The 17038-nt window shown below is 36.3% G+C and overlaps 1 protein-coding gene across 34 annotated transcripts in view; it reads right to left on the bottom strand.

The window, feature by feature from the left end:
• Positions 1 to 6857, bottom strand: part of PTPRD (protein tyrosine phosphatase receptor type D) — a 1471303-nt gene extending 1464446 nt beyond the window's left edge. For 13 of the 34 annotated variants that reach the window (XM_075278597.1, XM_075278591.1, XM_075278572.1 and 10 more), the window contains exons 1-2: positions 6591 to 6856; positions 6337 to 6445 (exon numbers count right to left, since the gene is read on the bottom strand). The gene's annotated coding sequence lies outside the window, so the exon portion shown is untranslated. Of the gene's footprint in view, positions 1 to 6336; positions 6446 to 6590 lie in introns of all 34 variants that reach the window. The other 21 variants (XM_075278421.1, XM_075278482.1, XM_075278474.1 and 18 more) reach the window with 3 other exon arrangements.
• Between the last annotated feature and the right edge of the window lie 10181 nt (positions 6858 to 17038).

Raw genomic sequence — 17038 nt, forward strand, 5'->3', positions numbered from 1 at the left:
TTATATCCAGATCCATGGGAGGGTAAATATAGTACCACTAAAAGCTACAATTTGTTCATCTTACCCCTTGTTCACATCTGCTTTGGTAATCTGTTTGGAGAGTCCGCATGAGGAACCCCCCAACAGAATACTAAACACATTGGCAAGTGGTGTGCAGTGCAAGCACATGGACCCCAGAAACTATAAAGGGGTCTGTGTACTTTCCGCATGCTGCCTGCTCGAATTGTGCGGACATGAAAGTAGATCACAAAGTACTTTTCTGTCTGCGTGTTCTGTGCGGACACCGCCCAGAAAGCACACGGACCCCATTATAGTCTATGGGGTCCGTGTGCTTTCATATGGTATGGTTTAGAACTAGCAACAGCCATTGACATATTCTGTTTGCAGCTGTTTGAGACTGTGAGCAGAATCTGTGACCCCTCCCATCTCTATTCACTGTGTGAAAAAAAATGCCCTTCATTGTCTTGCTCATCTAATGTATCTAGGTCGTACTTCCCTAGTACTTTGAAATAAGTAGAAGGGAGATAGGAACTAATAGCTAGAACTTTAAGGCTAGGGCTGTCCTATTATGTGCAGATGTTCTTGTAGGACAATCAGTTGCAATTTGATGATTAAGGCTTGGACAATGTCAATATAAACACAAAAATAACATTGACGGCAAAGTCCATTCTCTGCAATCTGTAAGTTTGTTTTTCTCTCCAAACCTGTGTAATGTAATATATGTTTATTGTTTATATTATATGATCTGCATTTATATTACAATTCTAGTAACTATAATAAACAATGTCTCATGGTAAAAACAATGTCTGTATCTAGTGAGGTTCTTTGTAGTGCCCTGCTCATCAAACAGTCAAAACCAGTCCACCAGCTCTCCATGTTATATAAGTTTCTCACTGCAGACAAAGTGTAACAAAATGTAACATGTCACTCAGACAATGGGGTGCAGCCACAGCAGGAGAAAAAATTACCCTAAAGCTCTTTTTAGCTAATTTGCATAGAAATACAAGGTTTATTTTTTTTGAAAATAGATCTGCAATGAAGAATAAGAAAGGCATCTTTGGAAAGTGGAGAAGCTGCCCTACAAGGTACAGTCATTAGCTTGATACCGCTTTCATCGCTGACCTACTCCCTTTAACATCAACACAAAAACTGTTCCAAGCTTCATTGCAAGGAATTCCATGGCCAAGCAAGTGTGCAAGCCTTACATCACTAAGCACAATGCCAAACATCAGATGGAGTTGTGTAAACTATGCTGCCATTGGACTCTTAAGTAATGGACATGTGTTCTGTGGAGTGATGAATAGAAAAGAATACTTACCTTTCCCAGGTACTCTGTTGTCATCATTTGCATCTCTATGCTTCTCTTTACAGGTTTCTGCTAATGTCAGTAGTGATGTTCCATTTGGGGACAGGTCTTCATTGCAGCCAAATACAGGTCGCAACGATGACCTTTTCCAAAAAAGCACATGAGTGACTTTCCTCAGCAGTAATGAGCTGCTTGGGAAGAAGTTATTGCTGAGGCATGTGATTGACTGCAGACTATCACTACTGATGACAGCTAGGGCTTGTAAACATAGGCATGGAGCTGATGTTGGTAACAGAGGGCCTGAGAGTGGAGAGTATTTTTTTTTATTTCTGTTTTATTGCCACTTTTTTTTTCAGCACAAAGTAATCTCTTACAAAAGGTTAGACAACCCCTTTAATGCTGCAGCATATCAAGACATTTTGGACAAGTGTATGCTTCCAGCATTGTGATAACAGTTTGGAGAAGGCCCTCTTTTGTTTCAGCATAACTGTGCCCCAATGACCAAAGTAGTCATAGTTAGAATGGGTTGGTGTGGAAAAGCTTGACTGGCCTGCACAGAGCCCTGACCTAGAACAGAGATTATGAGCTGTGCCCTCATGTATCATCTTACAAATACTCTTCTGGATGAATGGGCCAAACGTCCCACAGACACAGTCTAAAATCTTTTAGAAACCCTTTCCAGAAGAGCGAAACCTGTTTCAGCCTACAAATATAGTCTTATGGTCAGATATGCAATGTTTGATAATGTGAAAAGGTTTACTTTTTGCAGATAGAGCAGAATTCTTTTCCATCACTTGTGTTTGATATCACATATAGGCCTCACTGATCAAAATGGATATGTGCTGCAATTCCAGATGCGACCAATGGCCAAAAGTGGTTCTTTGAGAGAGAACATTATTTTTACACAATATTTTGTATATTTTATGATATTTTGTAGAAATTAAAAAAGGGAAATGCACATGGAATACATTATGCTGCACACTTTTCCAAGACGTACCACATGTGTAATTTCCAAATACAAAAAGACAAGAAAGGATTTCCGAACTGATATATACTTATCACTTCTATTACCATCTTCCATTAGTCCGACCTATCATGCTCCTTTACGGTGATCAATGAGCTGTTATTTTCATTTCTAGTTCCATTTTACAAGTATACTGAGGCTACAACCAGTGTACATTCTTTTATGTCACTACCACAAATCACATTTTTTTCTAAACTGTAAAGCATGTTTAAGTATTTTTAACTACGCAAGCATAATTGCACTTAAAAATTAGAGCGCAGTGCCACCACAGAGAAGGCTCCAATATTTTATTGACTGTGCTTAATAATGAAGGTTCACTGTACGATAGAACACCCATGGTCTTTCCACAGTAGCAAGCCGGTTGATACATTTTGTATCATTACAAACTAAGCACATATTTAAGTCAATGAAAGAAACTGTCATAAGAAACATATTTATCATCTACTAAGGTTCCAGTAGACAGGAAAAGGAGGCTCACATTAGATGTTTCCAGTTTTGTGTACAATGTGCACTTATTTTCCCATTGAATGTGGCAATCACAAACATGAGGCCAACAATTTTATAGCAGCTGAGCGTACAAAGTTATTCCCATATAGACGCATACAGTTCTTATGGCAAGTATGACACTAATATCTACAGTGACCAAAATGGCAACAAGAGCAACAACGCAACAACAGACAGACAAAGCACGGGTCAGTAACTCTCATAACATTCTTAAAGTTTTCTTCTAGTAGCTTTATCATAGGAAACAGTGCATTGTATTACACTGTATGCGATCCCATACAATTAGGGTTTGGGGTATGTTGTACACAGTGTTGCTATAATATTATTATTTATCTGTAAACTTTCTTGGTATGGATCATACAGTGTTTATTGGAGCACTTAACAGAAGGAACTTATACTGAATACTCCACAAAGACATATACTCTACATTTCTGTGTATCAAAGTCAACAATAATGATCTTAGTAAAATAAAGACACTGTAAGCGTAAGCGATAATGTAAATGGACAGTACAATAAATGAATATATTTTTGAAAAAGATCACCATTTACAGTATTATTTTTTTTGTCTGGCTCAAGTATAACTATCAAACTATAGCACATTGTACCAAATAACAAATATAACTGCATATATTCTTGTGTTGTATTTATTGTGTTTAGGGTGTATGAAAACAGAATTAAATATTGTATACTGAAGATGGTGCTAGATAGATAGATGATAGATAGATAGATAGATAGATAGATAGATAGATAGATAGTCATCTATACTGTATATATACAGTTATTAACATTTCGACAGCAAAGAGCCCAGGCCATAAGTGCAGTAGTATACTGCAGAGGTAACCATACATTAAGTGACTACTATATATACACATATATATAAATTATCTTGTACACCAAGTGATTACATGTTATATAGTAATTTACCATTAAAGAACATGCAGCATTTTATCTGCTGTTTTTCATGTCTTTGAATAGGGGTATTAATAAAAATGACTTATTTTATGACATCGTCATCATTGTAATAATGTTGCCCTTTATTATTATACTGGTTTCAGGTCCAAACATTGAAACTTTAATGTTCTGTCTATTCCTCTGTGCTTACACACAAGCAGTCAATTGTTCAGCTAACATTTTTTGAGTTAAAAAATGAAATTAATAAAAAGTGCTCTTTATATAAAGAAAGGGAGATATGTGTAACATTTCTATATACTGTATATGACAATATGAAGTCCATCCATTGTGTGTTTCATGCTTACTTTAGTTACCAAAATGTCTAGGCCTATGAGCTCAACAATAACCTTCACAGCAAACAACATAGAAGCACTCTATGTAAAACTACAATTACAGTCTGTTATACTATTAACAATAATAGTGATAACCGTATCCACTGTGTGCAATATATACAAGCCTGTAATTAAAACGTACTCCTGATCAAATTTTATTAGTGAAATATAGTCAAGTTTTTATGCCTTTGTCATCAACATATGTTGTTTTTATAGCAGATTTGTGTATAGTCCTAATAAAAGAATAGAACAGCATATTTGCCTTCTCCTCATCTGCAACTGTAAGCAAATACAGGTATACCTTATTAGTAAGAACTCCTATAGTAAGCACACGTTAGAGGAATTAATCATTCATTCCCTGAAGACTGCTTATGTATTTCATCGGGCCATTATCTGATCTGAATAACAAGAACAATTGCATAATAAAGCACATAACTGCTGATACAAGCAACTTTTGTCTCTCTGGTTTACAAAACAACTTCCCTTGATTATAAGAGACAAATGTAATTTTAAGATATTTCCTAAAAAGTGGCAGAATTCCAGAATTACATTCTTCCATATTCCAAACATTTTCTCATTGGCCAACACTGCAGGGAGCAGCAAACTAGGTCATATTGTAACAATATTAAGTTTCTGGGATATTGAAATAGAGAATGTTAATCATATCCAAACTCAAAATTAGTTGTATAATCATCAAGAAAATATGCAGAACCTTACAAGTAGGAATACTGGCTTTATTACGTCTAGTAAAAGTAAAATTATATTCTTTAAGGTCTTTACCCATGTCTTTCTTTGTCTATCGCAAATCTATCTATCTATCTATCTATCTATCTATCTATCTATCTATCTATGTCATATCTATCTATCTATCTATCTATCTATCTATCTAACTATCTATCGTCAAAAAAATCTATCCTCTATCTATCTATGTTGTATCCATCTTTCTCATATCTATCTATATATCTTTCTATCTATCTATCAATCCATTATCTCAGGTTAAGTTCATATAAACTGGTTACAAGTTACAAACAATATATTTGGATTCCCTCTACATTAACAACTTACTGGCCAGCATACTGGTATATTCTGTTCAAGGCAATGTGATTGTGTCACAAAAATAAAAAGTAAAGTGCAGTATTTGCCTTTGCTGTCACATTGTGCTTCATTCAGGTGAGCAGATTGAGACCTTATATAACTTTTCGCATGTGAAATACTGCCTCGTATACGACTCTTATACTATTTTGATCCGAAAAGAGTTAAAATTTGAATACATACATAAGGGTCTCTAAGACAACATAACATTAAATTGGTCATTACTTTGGTTTTTTTCATTAAATCCTTATTTTGATTATACAAAGCTTAATGTGTGATTAAACCTAATGGGTTTATTAACTTAAGAGGAAACTTTCTTCAAGGTAATGGCATAGTTTAAGAATGTAATAAGCAATATATGCAAAGGGTAAGTGAATAGAGAACATTTCCCTTATTGCATGCTCTTGTCATTCCAAGTAATCTGTGCTGTATGTGTTTAAACACACATGACTAGGGATGAGATCTTCAGTTTCTTATTGAAAGCTGTGGCCACATCAGTTGAGTTACATTTTCAATGTTACCCAGAGAACTGTCCTCTGTATACTGTAGGAATTATGATGCTACATTAGACATTCAATTATCATCCTATCCAGCCCATATGTAAAGACCATATGGCTGCATAACCTCTGGATATAGTTAATCTGACAATGCTTATAGTGTTTTAATATCAAGAGACAGAATGCACTGTAAGATTATATGGATTAGTGTTTGCTGCTGAAAGGGCAAGATTCCGCTCTCATAGGACAATGCTTTGCAAAGTTTCATAGAAAGACATCATGTAAAGCAGTGACAAGGCAGGCACTGACCATGGGCTGCATCTGCTCTCTGCTCTCACTTATTAATGCTAGCTTCCTAGCTAGCACAGTAACACAGTACGTGCCAAACTTTAAGCTTTGTTAGAAATACAGATACCAGGAGCCTTGTGAAACAATAAAACCACAACCAGTACACAAAAGCTCCCATAGCCTTAAAGCACAGAAGCATTAATGTGCATATTGGAAGCAAATCTGCAGGATAACAACCCAAAAGCAGTCTGGTTGTCCAAGCAACTCTACCCAAGTTCACATCATGATCACCAGCCTTATGCATCTGACAGAAAAGCAAGGTAGTAACTCTTTTGTACTTACTAGTGCAGCCAGTTATGTTATCCAAGGAAACCCAGAGGAGTCTTCGCTTTCTTATCCTCCCAGCCTGAGAAACGTGTTTTATTCCACACAAAGAGAAGCAAAGTATGAACTGCAAGAAAGAACAGAACACATGGGTGAATCAGCCTCCTGGTCCCACCTGCATGCTGCAGGGTCATTGCTTCTCACATTATTCCCTCTATTAGTCCCATGCAAATAGGGAATAAAGTGCTTTTTGTAAAAGGTAGGTACAGTACCTGCACTCTCCCCCGCTGATGCTGGGAGCCAGGGAGAGAAAGAGAGTGGAGGAGGAGGAGGGAAGAGACTGAGTGCAAGAGCAAGGGGGAGGGAGATGGAGGAAGAGGATGACTTGGGAAGGGTAGTCACAAAAAGTGAGAGAATCCTCAGTGATGAGATACAGGAAGGAGCAGAGAGGAGAGATGGGAGGAACGATCCTGTGCTGCTGCTGCTCCTGCCGGCTGTGTGATGGGAGAGCCAGAGGAAGAAGCAGCCCTATCTCTCACATTCATCAGCACTGTGCTGGGCCGGATCACAATGTGTTACAGCTCAGCACGGGAGCGTGCATGGCAGCTGTCCATGGTGCTGATGTCCTCTGCCACTAACTCTTCTCCATACATGGAGAGACATGTGCTATCCTCATACCTCCACGTGTACGGATCACAATAATGCTGACTACTAGCTTTATTCTATTCACACTACACACATTGGAAAGACTTTCCTAATTCTCACTTTGAAAATTCATCCTTTAGTTGCAGATGTGTCCTGTTTTCTTATTGTTTTGTTCTTAATGGAAGCAATGTGTGTGAAATCAGAATAATGTCATATGTACTCTATGTATTTATCTCCTATCTATTTCTTATTTATCTGTATATGTTCTATCGCATATCTATCTATCTATCTATCTATCTATCTATCTATCTATCTATCTATCACATATCTATCTATCTATCTATCACATATCTATCTATCTATCTATCTATCTATCTATCTATCTATCGCATATCTATCTATCTATCTATCTAATATCTATCTATCGCATATCTATCTATCTATCTATCTATCTATCTATCTATCTATCATCTACCTCCTATGTATATCTACATCAATCTCATATCTATTTAGCTAATATCTATCATTCTATCTATCTTCTATTTTTTTTATACATCAATCTATCTCCTATCGCATATCACCTACTATCTATCTATCTACAGATGAAGCCAAGTAAACAGTTGCTAATCATTTAAAATTGACTTTTTTTCATTGCTTTCAATGACTTTTGTTGTTAGTTATCACCTTCAGAATGTATCACGCTTCAAATTAAATCTGTACCTTACTAATACCTTTTTAGCCATCCTTTATCTATCTATTTATCTAAATGTCTATGTTCTGTCTCCTATCTATCTAAGAAGTGGAAAAAATGGCAGCACTCCAACAATTAGAAAAAGTGTGGGTTTATTTCAACTATTTTCTTCTATCTATCTATCTATCTATCTATCTATCTGTCTAACTTATTACCCATGTAACTTTAATATGGTTTTCAATATTATTATTATTATTATTATTATTATTATGAAGATGATTGATATTGACTGTGTTGCTGTATGTACTATGGGAAGTGTAAAGATCTAGCCTGGAAGATTTCATAGACTACATGGAGAGTATTATAACTTTAGAAAAGCAAATGTTGAAACCATTGGTACAGTATAATTTTACAGAGTGCCAGAAGTACCAGAAAGAAGTTTTTGACCAGAATTCTCACACTCACACACCTACGGTATATGTTATAAATTCATACTATGCCACCTATTATAAATAACTTGATGATTTCTTATTCTAAAGTGCTATATGTATTCTGATCAACATACTTTAGTATTATTATTATTTAATAGCAGTGGAATTTATCACATTTTTTTCTTCTGGCATAAAATGAATTTCATATAAGTCCAATAGTTAATTTACTGTCACTAACCAGTGGTTACTGTATAAGCATAGGCATAGCAGCTGTTCCTATTACCCTCCCTCTTTCCTAACACTACCATCCCCTAGATGTTGAACTGTATATAAATCATAAGCCTATTTCTGTCTCTTCCTGTGGATCACTGGGGACATGCTCAGAGAAGTTGCCTCTGGTGGATGTTCCTGGGAGAAAAAATTCTTCTATAAACTGTGAATTTTTGCTGTGCACATACTAGCGTTATTCAAGCCTAGATGCTTATTTTGTTGTTTATCTCTTGCTTTGTACATTTCATTGTACACACATACACACATGCGCACACACACAAACACACACATATAGACACACACTCACTACTATAGCTACATTGCTTACATAGGTCATTGGCTGTCTTTGTGTTCTGTGTGTCCATCTCAGCGCTGCTGTAAATAAAGCTTGATTCATCTCTAGGGATTCATTGAAAGCAGATGGAGTCTTCAAACTCATGACTTCATTTCCAGCCCCAACACCAAACAAACTTTCAGAGGACAATTTGCACAGCAGAGCACAAGCAGAGCTGAGATGGCAGGAAGTTAATGATTGAACAATGAATGTTAGAAAAAGCATAACTAAATTAGATTGGAGCAGACTGCATTGTGCAACTCTTTCAAATTGCTTTTTTATTATCCGACCGGATTATTACTGTCCATTTGTCCATTCTTATTGGAATAGAACTACAGATCCATGGAATATGAAAATAAACTGTCCAAATAGTAAACTCTCATTTCTTTGACATTTTGCAGACTATTCAAGAGTTTTTAATAATGTGATTTGAATGTGGTTAATCATAAGATTAATGATTATAACAGTAAAGCTTTCAATTGCATGAATATACAAAGCTCACAAAAGTATAAGCACACAGAAAAACAATAAACTTGTGGAATAACTATAGATACATAAACATGTCACAGACTAACATGGAATGTGTACATTGCATATACGGTGTATGAAATAACAATTATATTAACAACATTTCAAATCCACTCCAAGCAGTAATTGCTATCACTGGACTACATCCCCCAGCATGCCGTATTGTCTGTCTTTTCAATGGAGATCAATAAGTGTCTGTTTATACAATATATCAGTCACTGTGTCCTTTCAATACTCAGATGTGCTACTTTTTTAATGATTCATAAGCCATGGTTCTCCAGGTGTTATGAAACTACATACCTAAGCATATAATGACAATAAATATTTTAGGTCTATTAACATTATCATATTATATTAGGTACATTTTGCAAATCTAATGACTGTATGTAAACCTTGCACAAGTTTTATTGCATTGAGAAATCTGATAGACCTGTAGTGTCAGGCAATAGTGATCAAGCGTGTCTACAGTTTTTTTTTTTATATGCCATTTGACCTGACCATCTGAGATGGTGAGTTGGCTCGGCAATCTTGGCATTACAGTTGCCATGTTAATCTTAACTTCTCTTGAGTTTATCATGCAGGGTTCCAAAGAATTAGAACTGGACTCAAGAACAATGTTCTCCAGCTGTGGCATTAATGCCGACGACAAATAATAGTATGAAGAATACCTACTGAAAGAAAATGTCTGTCTTTTTGAATGTATCTTTGTGATATTGACCTAAAATTTATCCTCTAAGAAAACATGTTGCAAGAAGCTTACTTGATAGTTAACTGCCAGATATGTCCTCCTCAGTTGGCTTTTGACAGTCTTTTGGCAGCAGACCACATCTAATTTGAAGTTAAAGCAATCACACTGTTGTACAGCAAAAGACTGTCCTTTAGGCATATGTCTAGCTTCTATAATGGAATAATATAGCCTTACGTTGGAGGTCTCTTTGATGAACCTCCTTGTGCATAAGCAATTAGTGCTTCTCTACAATCAGATACATACTCATAAACTTTTTTTTATCAAATCATTCTAAAATAAGTTACAGGAGTACTTCCATCTCATGGATCTGATCTACACTGTTAGTTTATGTACATTCAAAAGTTTTCACAAATACATTCCTTTAGAAATACTGCTTCATTTACCCACAATGTTAGATTATTCTTTCCCATTGATTACTAGTGTTTCCTTGGTCCCAGGCTTGTTCTCATTCTTTATATAGTACTATAGGATGAATTATGTGACTCACTGCTCTCTGGAGGGGAGAGAGGATGAGTTCTCAGGATCATGATTGCTCTCAGAGCTGTTATTTCCTGCCATTGGGACCTGTCATTCAGGATAGCTATTTGCAGTTTGCTTATAAAGGTTTGGACAGTGTTGGGTTATCTGGGTGTGGGTAAATACATAGAAAACATTGAGTTTGCTGTAAGTCTGTTGTCTGTCCTGCAAGTCCTGTCTATATCTACAGAGGTACTTCATAGTGTCTTTTCCGACAGTCAAAGCCCACTCACCTGCTTGTTTAAGAATACATGAATAAAAAAACACAGTAGGAAAACTGCTGAGAGAGGGAGATGGGAAAATTCCTTTGAAGTTCAACTTCTGACCAACATTTACACGAATCATATATAACCCCAGCTTACAAATATGAAAAAAAATCCATCATGCTAACAGAATGATGCTTAGCAAAAGAAATATCTAATTAATAACTTTTAATGATAATAATATTTCCCATTGGCTTATCTTTCTTTAAAATGTAGTATCCACTTGTAGAATCTATTTTGTTTTCTCTTCCTTTATCCCATTTCCAAACAAACAAATAGGAAAATACCTGAATGTCAGCAATACCTGGATACCTCAGCATTTTTCTATTCCTTTAAAAAAAAAAAAAATCTTACATTTCATAAAAATAGCCAAATTTGCATAAAAAGACATATGTCACAAAAAGACATGCCAAAATGTGCAACATGGTCACTTTTTACTGGTTGATAAATGACACTTTCTCAATACTTCTGACACTAGTATCAGGACCTGTCAGGACTATATCCCTCAACACTGGAGGCAGAAGTCAACTTTAAACTAGTGGCAATGAATAACTGACATTGTGGATCAAGAATGAAATGCTCACTTCAATTATGGCACTAGATATATATAAGAGTTGGTTGCTATGTGAGCTCAGCTGTATTATCCTGTGTAGACTAAATGCTGCACTGCTGAAAGTATTTTGGCTGCTGACCAAACACCCACTCTGGAATATAACAGTTTATTATTGTGAGGGCTCTCCAATTCCAATATGACAGAAATGTTAGGTTAACTGGACTATTTATTCTCTGTTCCTTAAGCTAACGCAGTTATATCACAATCTCCAAAAATATGTAACTTTCAGATGATAAATACAATAATGGTGTAGAGTCCTATTAAATACATGTATTAACTGTAGTTATAAGACTGTCTCAATGTTGTGAGCAAAACAATTAATTAAGCAAAATTACTAAGATTTCATCTGTCTATCAAAACAACTGAAAAGCCATGATTTGATAAAATAAGACTGAAAAATCCAGGGTTTTTATATTAGCTATATGAAGTAGCATCCTTACCATTTTTGGAAAGTGGCAAGTTTTATGTGGAATCTCGTGCATACAGTCTGCTATTTTATGTAGCTGTTTTGCATTAAGGCTGTGTACACATAAAGTATGTTGGGAGTATTGAGTTTTTCAGTGAAGCAAACCTATATTTGCCTGTCGGCAGTAGGTTCCCAAGTACTGATGGAGAAATCTCATTTCTTTTCGCTAAATTGATACGTTCTCAACCACCATATTTTAAGCAATTACAGACAAAGACCATTACATAAATGGACAACGAAAAATTGGGGCCGGTCTGATACAATGCTCAGCCTGAAGAACAGCGCTCACCCAGAAGATGACAGAAACTTCTTTAATAACAAATGGAACAGCACAACGCGTTTCGGACATATGGTAGTCCTTCCTCAAGTGCACAGTCACTGGCCTGGTGGCTCCTGTTTGGAGCCATCCAGGCCAGTGACTGTGCACTTGAGGAAGGACTACCATATGTCCGAAACGCGTTGTGCTGTTCCATTTGTTATTAAAGAAGTTTCTGTCATCTTCTGGGTGAGCGCTGTTCTTCAGGCTGAGCATTGTATCAGGCCGGCCCCAATTTTTCATTGTACGTTCCCGTTCGTGTAACGGTCCTGCAGCTGCTGCCCTCCACCTTATTCTACATACCCTGGATTTGCTTGCTCTCAAGGTTATTTGGGTTGTTGTGACTTCCTCACAACCCACCCAGGTGAGCAAGCACTTGTCTCTACATTTAAACCACATTTTCTTCCAGTGGTAATACATGAGGATCGGCTCGGTGTTTTGTTTTTTGTTTATTACATAAATGGAACTATGCTTTAAAAATGTTTGTGGGTTTACTTTACATTGACTACAGATAAATCTTAAGCCATATGCTTTAAATGTAAACATGTTGCCCAGTTTTAAGAACTTTTCATACTTATGCCTTAGACAGTAAGTCACAGTGGGAAAAAGAATGATTCTTTTCCAATTGTATCTTCTCTTTTGAAGCCTACATGATACTCAATGCCACTGCACGTATTGAACCTACAGCAGGTTTCTTTTGTTGTTTAGCAAACCCAGATCTTCTCTACCCTAGTTAGGATAAAACAAACACAGAATAAACAGATAAATAAAGCTGTGCCCTTTCTTACCCTTCTACTTGAATGAACTTCTAAAATAGGACCAAAATCGAAGCCACCAATCCAGGTGCCAAATAAAATAGATCCGCGCTTACCAGAGAGTAGAATTCTAAGTAGGATTCTTAGTAGAATCCTTTTTAGTAAACCTTAACACAACATGTTTCGGGACTGTTGCTGTCTCTTTCTCAAGTGTACAGAAGCCGGGTATAATATGTTGTGCCTGGCTTGTATCAAAGACAAATGCTCCAAAAGCTGTTGTGCCCGGGATACCTGCTTAACAGTTTTTGGAGTGTTTTCTCTGCTGACACAAGCTCAGCACAACATATTGGGCACTGAAATGGAAAAATTGCAATTTTCACTTTTATCAGCTGTGCATTCATTTATGGAAAATAAATTAATGCAACACTGAAAGGTTAAAAATGCTCGCTATCCAACTTGATAAACCCCTTGAGGGGTGTAATTTAAAAACTGGAGTCACATGTCTGCGGATTCCACTTCCATGGCAATTCAGTGGCTCTGCAAAAGTGGCTTGACATCCAAAAACCAAAATAGCTCTCCTTCCCAGCTGTGCCGAAACATCAGTTTATACTCACATATGACGTAGTTAAGTACATTATCCTGAATATACCAGTGTCATATATGTGGGCATAAACTGCTGCTTGGGCAAACAACAGGGTGCACATCTTAATGACTCCCTATGTGCTTTTAGACAACTAATTTGGATTGTTGGTTTTTGGATACCATTTAATGTTTGCAGATACCCTGAAATTGCACTACAAAATGGGGTAACTTCTTGGGGAATTCCAGTTCACTGGCACCTCCAGGGCTCTGCAAAAACAACACAGTGTTGAGAAATTCCCTCTAAACCTATACTCCAAAAGCTAAAAAGCAGTGTGCTCCTTCCCTTCTGAGTCCTGCTGTGTTCCCAAGCTTCAGTTTACTCCCATAGATACAACTTTTTGCACCCAGGATAGCCAACTTAATACACTGTCTACCAATAAGTATTTGGACACCCATGCAAACGAAGATATCTGCTGTTGTGATGTGATTCACGCCTTCCGCCGTTAAATACGAAACAGCATTGGCATTAGTGCATTGGCATTAGTCACATGTAAGATGCCACGTAGTGCAGAGTTGTCCGATTACGAAATGGAAGGTGAACGGTGATTGTTGGAATGTGCCCCGAGGCGACAGACCCCCGAAACTAGGAGATAAAGACCGACGAGTTCCAGGCAGAGACACCGCACCCAACCGATGGCTCACATACACCAGGAGTTTCAACAGGCATTCGGGAGTATTGTGACGATCATCTGCTGGGTTCTACCAACTATTGAATATTAATAAATGTTATTTTTCTATTCTACCACAGGTGTCCAAATACTTATTGGTAGACAGTGTATTGGGCACTGAAATGACATATTTTTTTATAAAAATGTTAGATTACATTTTTTACATTAAATTTTGCAAAGCAGTCTAGGGCTCAAAATGATAATACCCCTTGAGGAAAAATTCCTTGAGGGGTGTAGTTTCTAAAATGGGGTCACTTTTGAGGGGTTTCCACTGTATTGGTACTTTAGAGGCTCTGCAAATGGGACATGGCACCTGAAAGCTATTCCAGCAAAATATGCCCTCAAAAACCAAATAGTACTCTGTCTATTCTGAGCCCCACCATGTACCCATACAGTAGTTTACGACCACATATGGAGTATTTCCGTGTTCAGGGGAAATTGTGTAACAAACTGTGGTGTGTTTTTTTTTTTTTTTTTTTTTTTGGGACTAAATGGACGGTTTATAGGAAAAAAATAATTTTTCATTTTTTATGTCCCAATGCTAATAAAATCTATGAAGCAGCTGTGAGGTCAAAATACTCATCATACCTCTTGATAAATTCTAGAAGGGGTGTAATTTCCAAAATGGGATCACTTTTTAGAGTTTCATTGTATTGGTACTTTAGGGGCTTTGCAAGTATGACATGGCACCCAAAAAATATTCTAGCAAAATCTGCCCTCCAAAAGTCAAATAGTTCTCTTTCCATTCTGAGCCTTACCATGTACCCATACAGCAGTTTGCAATCATATATGGGGTATTCATGTGTTCAGGAGTAATTGTTTAACAAATTGTGGTGTGTTTTTTTTTTCATTAACCCCTTGGAAGAATGAAAAATTTGGGGCTAAATTGTCAGTTTATTGGATAAATAATAGTTTTTCATTTTCATGTCCCAATGTTAACAAAATCTGTGAAACAACTGTGGTGTCAAAATGCTCACTATACCCCTTGATATGTTCTGTGAGGGGTGTAGTTTTGTCACTTTTGGGGTTTTCCATTTTATTGGTACTTTAGTTTCTCTGCATATGAGACATGGCACCTGAAAGCTGTTCCAGCAAAATCTGACCTCCAAAAGCCAAATAGCGCTTTTTCCATCCTGAACCCTGCCATGTACCCATAGAGCAGATTATGACCACATATGGGGTATTGCTGTGTCCATGAAAAATTGTGTAACAAACTGTGGGGGGCTTTTTCTCCTTTAGCCTCTTGTGAAAACAAAAACATTGGGGATAAAGTAACATTTTACTAATTTTTCATTTACACATCCTAATATTAATAAAATCTGTGAAATGGCTGTGGGGTCAAAATGCTCACTATACCCCTTGATGAATTCTATGAGGGGTTTAGTTTCCAAACTGGGGTCACTTTTAGGGTGTTTGCATTGTTTTGCTACTCTAGGGGCTCTGCAAATGAGACATGGTGCCTGAAGACTATTCCAGCAAAATCTTCCATGCACTGCCACGTGCCCAAACATCAGTTTACACCCACATGTTGGGTATTTTTGTGCTTGGGATAAATTGCATTACAAACTGTGAGATGTAATTTCTCATTTAACCCTTTATGAATGTGTTCATTTTAGGGCTAAATGAATGTATTATTAGAAAAAAAAAAATGTTAAATGTCTAATATATAGGCCTTTATTATCCTCTTCAGAACTGAAGTGGTCCCTAAGAAATTAGATTTTGTAAATGTTTTTGTAAACCTGGAAAAATTAAAGGATGATTAAAAGATGATGCCAATATATAGCAGAGGTATGGTAGATAATATCTATTAAAGTACTTAGGTAATATGGCTATCTGTATGATAAGCAGAGCTTTTCACCTTTCGGAAATTGTGCTTTATTTCCAAATTTCCATCAAATTTCCTATTTATTTATTTTTTTATAAATATATACAAAAATATTGATTAAAATCTCTTGTATAAGTTAAAGCATCTCAAATTTATTGCCACATAAAATGACACGTCAGTTTTGAAAAATGAGGCCTGGTCATTAAAAGGTTAAAGTGTTATCCAATCTTTAATAATGATGGCCTATCCTTAGGTTATCAATATTAGATCTGGGTCTGACACCAGAAATATCCACAGAACAGCTGATCTGCAGGGTTCCCAGGTGACAGACCGTTGAAGCTCTAATATCAATATATTAATGACGTAAGCATAGGACATTAGTATTAAAAGTGGATAGCCCCTTTAAACGTGTCATAATGAGTCAGAAAAGGTAGTGCGCCTTAGTAGGAATGAGCAGTGGTTTGTCAAAAAGGGCTATGGCTTAATTTACTGCAATGTACCATCATTTTAGTGCCGTATACTGTCACAAAGCAATACAACTAATAGGTGGTAAAGAATTAGAGTAGATAATCTAAAGATGCCCCCTAAATCTGGTGCATTTAGTAAATATTTTTAGAAAACAATATTTGATTCAGATTTCTAAAACAAATAAATTATACTATAAATTAAAATACCATATTTGTGATCTGAATGTACGTTAAACTGCATCCATAGATTCATCATTACTTTCTCCTATTCCACTATTCTGAATTCATTATATAATAAAAATGACTGTTATTGTCATGCTCTGTAGATGAACTCAATTAAAAGGAATGTTCCAACAAAAGGCCTTTTTGCTTAAAATGTACTAGCAATTTGTAAGATTTATAATACTGCTCAAGGTTGCTTTTGAATCTATCTGTTTTAAAAGAGACATCTTATATAGTATTTTCTTTCTATTTGTATCCCTACAGATTTTCAGATACTTAGAAGACGAGTAAAGGAATGAACCAACTAAAATAACCTGTAT

Source organism: Leptodactylus fuscus, chromosome 1 (assembly GCF_031893055.1).
Source record: "Leptodactylus fuscus isolate aLepFus1 chromosome 1, aLepFus1.hap2, whole genome shotgun sequence".
NCBI lineage: Eukaryota > Metazoa > Chordata > Amphibia > Anura > Leptodactylidae > Leptodactylus > Leptodactylus fuscus.